Genomic DNA, 8,509 nt, shown 5'->3' on the forward strand with positions numbered 1-8,509 from the left:
GAAAGTAGGAGAGATCAATGATTTTTTTCAATGCAATCAGATCTGCATTTTTTCCCTTTAAATATTTTAGACTAAAAGTTTTGACAGCTGCTGCATATAACAGCAACCAACATTAATGTGCTCCTCTATCTAACCGAGTGAGGTCAGAGCTTTGAGGTAAGACTTAAGGGTAAACTTTTGAGGTACGACATCTTACTTTATAGGAGACACTGAGATGCTGTTGATAGATACCCTAGAATAGTTTATGAGGAAAAGTACTTGAGAATTCCATACGATACTGTGGGAAACCATTAACTTGCAGGGATAAAAATGCAAAGCACTTGTTTCGCTTTGATAGCAAGGTATCCCGAGATGTCTTCAGTGAGGGAAGAACACCATAGACCCCCAACAGTATGCATGTGGAAGAAAGTTAAAGGTTGAATGGCAGGCTATAGTCTCAAGTTTTTCACTTTCAAATAGTTGTATAACCCAATGTTTAAATGTTCTTTGTATGGGATGTTGGGTACTTGCCTGGGTAATTGCTTTAAAGTAGAAAATGTTTTGTAAGGATGGTGATGTACGTTCAAAGGGCAGTTTCTTAACATAATCATTTACTGAAAAGGCTATGGGTTCTTCCTCTGTGTTTTAATCAGAGGATTACAGCATCCTTTCATGTGCTAAACCCACTATGTTGCTTATGTTCAGGATTGATATTTGAATTCTTCTGTTAGGTGCAATGTGGGCTTGGATCCCTTTTCATGAAGGGAAACAAAAGACACCTTTTTTCCATCAGCTCTGTAGACTTTAAAGCCGATCTGCTGCTTCATAGGGAATTAGCAAAAGGGGGAATGAACATAACAGAGTCACGATTACTAAAGGCAGCAGTTTGATCGCTGAACAGATGAATGGTGAACGTACAGCCTTGCTTAAAAAAGAGCAAACCTGTGAGTAGAAAGGTTGTAGCTGGAAGGTTGTATGAGAACAGAGGCAGGCAGTAAGGAAGGGGAGAGCACAGTAAAGAAAACCTTAGCACTGACTATCCTATAAAATTAGGGTTTCAGACAGTTGTTGTGAAATAAAAGTAGGGTGTAAGGTGGGTTCGCTGTTCCCTGCTGCCTTGAGTAACGTTCTCGCAGGTCACAAAGAATGCCTTTGTGCTGCTCTGCTTAACTCGCTTCCAAATTGGATTGAAAAAGATACTTTTTTTGTGCAGAATAAGTATAGTGAACAAGTACAAAATACTGTATCTCCTCCTGAGCTGGGACGCCTCTCGGGGTAGATTTCACAAGGACTGGAAATCATCTGTTGATGATTTCACAAGGATTTAAAAGGCCCAATTTCGCGAGGTTCACTGACCATCTGTTTGTGAATGCTGGCACATAGGAGTGGGTAATTCATGAAACTCGCAAAAGGGAAATTTTAATCATAGGTTAACTTCTGTCTGGGGGGGTGTAAAATTTGATTCAGAACTGTTTTATCTGTGCGTGTGCATTTGCAGTTTGGTTCAGAACTATTTTGTCTGTCTCTGTGGTTCAGAACTGTTTTATCTGTCTGTGTGTGTGTGTGAGATTTGATTTAATGTCCATCTGTATGCAACCTCACTCTAAGTTTTGGGTGATCCTTGCCATTTCCGAATCTTTAACTGTCACAAATTCGATTGTAACAAATTCCATTGAATCACTCTGTTAAATTGGCTGATGATAAAGTACTGTTAAAATTTTACAACCTAACCTTGTGACCTATCTCAAAAATATTAATAAATCCTAAATTGCTGCTAAACCAAAGCTGTGTAACAAAATCTCATTCATGACAAGTGCCCAACGTAGCTCCATCAGGTTGTTGAGTTTTTTTTCCTGAGTGGCAGGAACCAAGCACGTTTGAGAGAACCTTGTAGTGCCATGTGTGAGGAGGTGCTCTGCAATAGTGGATTCAACAGAAAAGGCGATTCAGCACCTGCCCTTACACTTTTTACTTTTTTATGTTCTACTTCTCTGAGCTGTATGAGAGTGTATGTGAGGAGTACTTACTTTTAACAACGATTGAAATTTAGTAGGGGGAGGGGGTTAACAAAAAATAATTCAATCTGTGGGGTTTTTATAAATAGACTTCCATCCAGGTATTATGGTGAGAACATTTTCTGTCTTTATGAACGTGGACTTAGTCTCCTACAAGGCTTGTTGCAGAGATCTTATGAGTAAAAACCAAGTATGAATCCCCATGTTCCCAGCTGATGCCCTGTCTGGGAAGTAAAGATAATTCTGGATGGTGCAGGTTTGTCTAGCATAATTTTCAGTGAAGATTTTGTTGGCTCTAACTGAATGCTGTCTTGTGTCCTACTGGACAATAATCCTATTATTTGCTTTTCTTAATCAAAACTGCAGGCTGGTTTGTTCTGTGGTGCTCATTTGTGGCAGCGCTGCTTTCTAAGGCTAGTGTAAATTTTAGTTTTTCACTAACTTTTTCAATTAATTTAATAATTGTCCTCCACAAGTCAATGCTGGAGATCAAACTTTGTATTGGCTCAGTTCTGAGATGATTTTTTACTCTTCTGATTCAGGCTCAGCTGTGTCTGACGTTATTCTACTTAAAGCAGTAAGAGTCCCGTACTTGATGTGGTTACCCTGAATGTGCTCAAAATTATGTGTGTTGGAAAATAAAACATTTATGAACGGGATGGCTCACAGCAGGTGGGCCCTCAGCATGAGGCTTCCCCTGCACCGAGTGTCATGCCAGCTCCCCTTCACATGTGTGCTATTCCCTTTCCCAATTGTGGATTGTGCCTTTGCAGGGATCGCCTGGAAGCACAAAGACATATGCTGGCTTTTAGGAAGTAAAGCAGCAGATGTGCTAGCTGAGATCTCAGACCCAAAGAGCTCAGGTGGTTCTGTGGGGTTGCTTCTTGTGGTAACGGCATCCACTAATACACCATGGGACAGAGGGAATAGAGTATGGCTGCCCTTCTCTTCTCCCTTGCAGCAGTGTAGCTAGTGTGTCCCCCAAAGAAGGTGCAAAAGTTCCTGTGCTAAAAACCACTTTCTGTGGTCTTCAGAGCAGCCCAGTAAAACCACAGGCTGCAGAAGTGGGTTTTCATGTTGCACATGCTGGTGTGAATCATACACTTCCTTCCAGCCGGGACCCAAACTTCCCAGCTGCATCCCCAGAGCTCTGCACCACGTCAGCGTGTCAAGCAAGAGGTTTCTGTTCATTCATTAAGAAGCAACATGCTCAAAATAGGAATAAATACTGAGTCTTACTCAGTAGGGGTAAGTAGGGCTCTTTAATACCACATCCATTTAGCTTTCCTGGTACTTTATGAACAAAGAAACAGGATCAAAAGCACTTGTTTGTATACTTCAGTTTTCACTCTGCATTACACTTGCAGCGTGCACTTCAAGTTAGCGTTAAGATCAGTTGGTAAAGGTCATGACTTAATCAATATGGGGTAGAGATGCTGTAATGCTCACAGAAATGGTCACTTGTCTGAAAGAAAAGTAGCTTGCCATAACTTTTTACATCACCTCTACCTAGGGGGTGTTGCTAAGCGTTTCTGCAGAGCAGCCTGCTGCCACAGCTGTGATGCTGTGTAGCAAGTCTGTAATGTTTTGAAAGTGGCCTTTAATGTTTGAACTTCCAGCAAGCCAGCTTTGTGTTTTCTAGTGTTGACATGTGGCTTCCAGACTTTAAAACCCAATACATGTTATGAAAATGCATGAATGTTGAATTTAAACCATATTTTAATAATTTGGCCACCTGTACAATATCCTAATAATCTTAAAATAGAGAACTTGAGATCCTCTGTAAAATTATTTGTAGCAGATGTTAAATCTTTGGTGTATTCTACACATTTACACGCTGGGGGACAGATATTAAACATTACCCTTACAAAAATAACCCAAACCATATTTATTTCAAAGAATTAGAATGGTTCATAGCAGGAAGTGGATGCAGGAAGCCTTGTCCATTGTTGTGGTTTGTTTTAAAGGTGTGCTCAAAATGAGATGAAAAAAAGTTTGTCGTTACTGCAGTTGGACAAAATCATTTGAGTGTTTAAAAGATAAAAAGCCTTTTTTTATATGTTGTTCCAGCAACTTTCTCAGCTGTTATTTTTCTCGCCCAGCTTTCTTTTTTATTATTATTTTTTTTTAGTACACTTCAACTCTCTGACCTTAAAAATGTAATTATGGGGCACTAAATCCTAAGTGTCAAACCCATTCTCTGATGATTGAAAAATTACCCTTTTGGTCAGAACTTGAGAGCCAGAAATTAAAAACTTGCTGGCAAGAGGCAAATGTTATAGCCTGACGTGACCGGGTAACAAGTCTCTTTAGTAGCAAAGTGAAGTGCTGCTTTTAAAGATAAAGACGTTGTTGACAAGCAAACGTGTATATATAGTCTCCATTGATGTAGCTAGCTCCAAGTCAGCAAACTCTGAATTGGCTTCAGAAACCATGACACTTTTAAAATCTGAGTACGTTTTGGGGTGGTTTTTGCCTCCTGGGGTTTTGAGTTCACACTGTAACTACAAGGGCTGGACTTTTACTTTCTTTCTTTGTGATGAAAGTTAAGGTTATGGCAAAGTCTTGTGTTTCCAGGATCTATGACTTTAGGAAAATCAGTGTCTAACACAGCAATAAAAGGGCAGCAAGCCCCTACCCACTCCCTCAACTACTGCCTCTTTCTCTGTAGGAAACATCACCTCGGGCTTCTTCAGTTGGGATAAATATCACGCTTGCCGCACTCTTCCATTTTTCCTTCCCCAGTTGTCTCTCTTGTCCACCTCCCCCCCTGCCCACTCTGTGCTGGCATCCTCCTCCCTCCCCTCCCATCCTTGCATTTCAGACATTTTCCAGCCTCAGGTGTAGGGGCAACCTCTAGACAATGTTATTCTGTGGGAAGACTCCCAGGCTTTCCCTGGTGCTGTCGAGTTTATTTGTGCTGGCAGCAATGGCAGTTAAGTGCAAATTCTGGAAAGAAAAAATAGATGGAGGGCTGTTAAATGCCAAGAACAAATGCTAGATTGCCAGCAACTGGTAGGGCAGACCAAGGGGGGGTGCTGCTGCAGGCTTCCTTGGAGCATCTGTTCTTTCCTTCATCATCTGCCACGGGCTGATGTAAGACGGGGTGCTGACTGGGACCTCGCTTTGACCAGCTTCAGCTCCTTTGACGTTCCCAATGATGCGGAGCCGGAGGAGCAAGCGGTGGGCACCACCTCTGAGCTGGGAGCCGAGCAGCGCCGGCCCTGCCCTATTGCAGCCTTTAACTAGTATTCCCTGCAGTAGGAAAGTGTGTTACAGTCACCGACATGACGATGTGGTTGTCAACTTGAGATCCTAACAGGGTAAGGAAAAAGGACCAAATTTTCAAGAGACCACTGGTCGTAGAGGCTTCAGTTTTGCCTCTATTTGTCCAAAGAGTTTGGCCATAACTTTTGGAAGAGCACAGCATGCACAGGTCTAACTGGGTTGTCTCACCTGCTTCAACCTCAAGGAACTAATCCAGGGTGAGGAATGAAAAGGGAGGTGCTCAGCCTTGGGTCAGAGTTGATGTGTTTTGCTTAAAAAGCAGAGAGGCTGTTGACTGATTAAAACTATGAGTTCTGCTACATTTTCTGCGTTCACAAAATAGGAGCATCAGTCAGTGAACTGCGCTGCCTGGTGTGTTCAGGGGTTACCATTGAAAATCTGGCTTAGGGAGTGAAAAGTATGAGTGCCGCTGCTGCTGGAGCTCATAAAGATACATCTGGTTGGCTTCTGCAGCAGGTGGTAGTGTCAACCTGGATGTGACCTTTCTGTTTCTGGAGGAAAATGGATCAGGGGTGTTATGCAGCCAAAAAATATTTGCAGCTGGAGACAGGGATGGGGCAAACTTTTCCTCTTTTATCATAAATCAGTGCAAACCTTTTTTTTTCCATGATTAGAATAAAAATGCATTGTCCTGTAGCTTTGTTGTGCATGAAGTGATGCTGAAATACATGATAACCTCTGCTTTATCCTGAAATAAGCTAAAACTCATCCCAAAGGCTTTTTTTTGTTCCAAATTATAGTGAATGTAAACATACATGTGTATATATGGACTTACATAATCACAGACTTTTGACATGTAAACATTAATTTACAGTTGCTGAGATTGTACTGATAGGCCTTTGGACGCTCACAGCTTCTGATCTTTTGCATGGAATGTGTAATTTTTCTTCTGAAGGCTGGTTTATTTAACCAGGTAGATCATCACAAGCAATGATCGAGATCTCTATTTTGATTTCTTGGCTATATACTTTAGCATTAAAGATGCCTGTTAGGACTTGATAAATGGGAGCTGTAATGGCATGACTTAAGTGTGTATGCAACTGATGATCTTCAAGTCACTACTGTGCATAACCCACTCCTCTCAGCTCCAGAGTGCTAGCTAACCAATGCAAACAGCAATTAGAAAGAAAAAAAAAAAAAAAAAAAAGCAAAGGTCCAAGGAAATGGCACACAGACAAGGCCAGCAAGTAAGTGGTACTATTGCTCATTTAAAGTGAAAGGACAAAAGAAGAAAACTGGGTGATTGAAGCATCAATTCTTGTCCTGACTGACAACTGCCTGGCTTCTGCCTGGTTCAGTCAGGATTCGGGAGCTACTCCATCTCTGATGGATGTGTGGCACATTCGGGTTTTGCCGGACATTTCTCTTACCCTACCTTTGATGTTTCTCGAACGTTTTGGATTTGGCGCTTGTGCTCAAACCCTCTGAGCAGGACACGCGCTGGCACCTCTACGCAGACAATCGTGGACCCAAAAGGTCAGAGCCCGAAGTTCGCCAACAGTACATCTGTGGGTTAGGAGGGTGGTGTAAGGGACATCGTGCTTCAGGTAGGGCCAGCCCGGTGTTGGCAGTAGGAAGGTAAGCAGGGTGAGAGCTCACAGGAGTCTTCCTACAAGGGTCTTCCAGGAAGAGTGAACGGGGCATTTGGGGCTAGTCAAAGCTGTAATGAAATACATTGCTTCCCCGAGAGGGTTTTTCTCAGAGTCTAGCATAAATGCTGTTGACTTCTGTGGGCTTTGGAACAGTCTTCCTTGTGTGTAAATCATTTATGAATTTAATAAACACAACATCACTGCTTTGGTCTTAATGTTACTGAAGACATGAACTGAATATGTAGAAATACACAGAAGCGGTGAAACGGTTCCTGAACTGTCACCGGCAAAAAGGAAAGCTGTAAATCTTGAAGAGATGTGGAAATGTGGAAAAGCTAATGCCTTTTCCACAGACAAAGGTTTAAAAAAAAATAAATCTGTTCCCTGTATCTTTAAAATCATAAAATTAAGAAATGAAAAATCGGTTAGTAGCTCATGAGATGAGAAAACAGTAGATCTTATTCCTAGAAGACCATAGTAGCATAACCTATGTATAGTCATGTGCTTTATCTCACTGGATGCTGCTTTTGCACAAAATGCTTCTGTCCTAGAAACATTTCAGCAGCTAATTAGCAGTACAAAATGCGGCCTTGGTGACTGTCAGGTTGCTGGATGGACGGTGCTTTGGCGTGCTCAATTATTTCCTCCTTTTACCCTCAGAGGTGAAACGGCGTGGATATTTCTTCTTTCCTCCTTCACTGACTGAAGCAAAATAACCTTGGAAAAGGGACTATTTGGGGTCTGCAAGCGTATGAAAAAGTTCTGCTTTCTCAACAAAATGAAATAATTTTAAAGTTTGGGGTTTTTAATTGACTGAAAAGTTTAACTTGTTTTGAGATTAAGTATTCATTCTCAGTGTTTTTTTAACTTTGTTTTTTAAATCCAGCCAACTTTGGCCTTATTTTTTGTTTTAACAACAGAAAAAAGTAGAGGTATGCAAGCATTCCAGGTCAAAATGTCCCAAACGTGGGGGGAGAGGGTTAATTTATTCTCGTTCTTCTGTCAAGACGACAGTTGGTCCTAAATCTGGGAAATCCTTTTGAGTTCATTCCCGTATTGTCTTGTTACCCCCTGGCTGACCTGGGGGCGGGGCTCGGAGGAGTGGGGGGGCGGGGCTCGGAGGAGTGGGGGGGCGGGGCTCGGAGGAGTGGGGGGGCGGGGCTCGGAGGAGTGGGGGGGCGGGGCTCGGAGGAGTGGGGGGGCGGGGCTCGGAGGAGTGGGGGGGCGGGGCTCGGAGGAGTGGGGGGGCGGGGCTCGGAGGAGTGGGGGGGCGGGGCTCGGAGGAGTGGGGGGGCGGGGCTCGGAGGAGTGGGGGGGCGGGGCTCGGAGGAGTGGGGGGGCGGGGCTCGGAGGAGTGGGGGGGCGGGGCTCGGAGTTTGCGGTGCGCAGTGCGGCCGCGCGGGGGCGCTGTGGGCCGTCGCCAGGCCGCGGGCGGCAGCGCGGCGGGCCGGGGCTGACTGGAGCCCGGCCGGGGGCTGAGGCCGGGGTCGCGGGCCTGTGCCCAGAAGCCGCCGCGGGAGGTGGCGGCGAGGCTTCGCCGGCAGCGCCTGAGGCTGCGGCCGAGCGCGGGGCGTTGCTCCCGCGGCAACGGGTCGGCCCGCTTCCCCGCGGGACGGCGTGCCCGGCCGCGGCGCC

The sequence above is a fragment of the Haliaeetus albicilla genome, chromosome 6, assembly GCF_947461875.1.
Source record: "Haliaeetus albicilla chromosome 6, bHalAlb1.1, whole genome shotgun sequence".
Classification (NCBI taxonomy): domain Eukaryota; kingdom Metazoa; phylum Chordata; class Aves; order Accipitriformes; family Accipitridae; genus Haliaeetus; species Haliaeetus albicilla.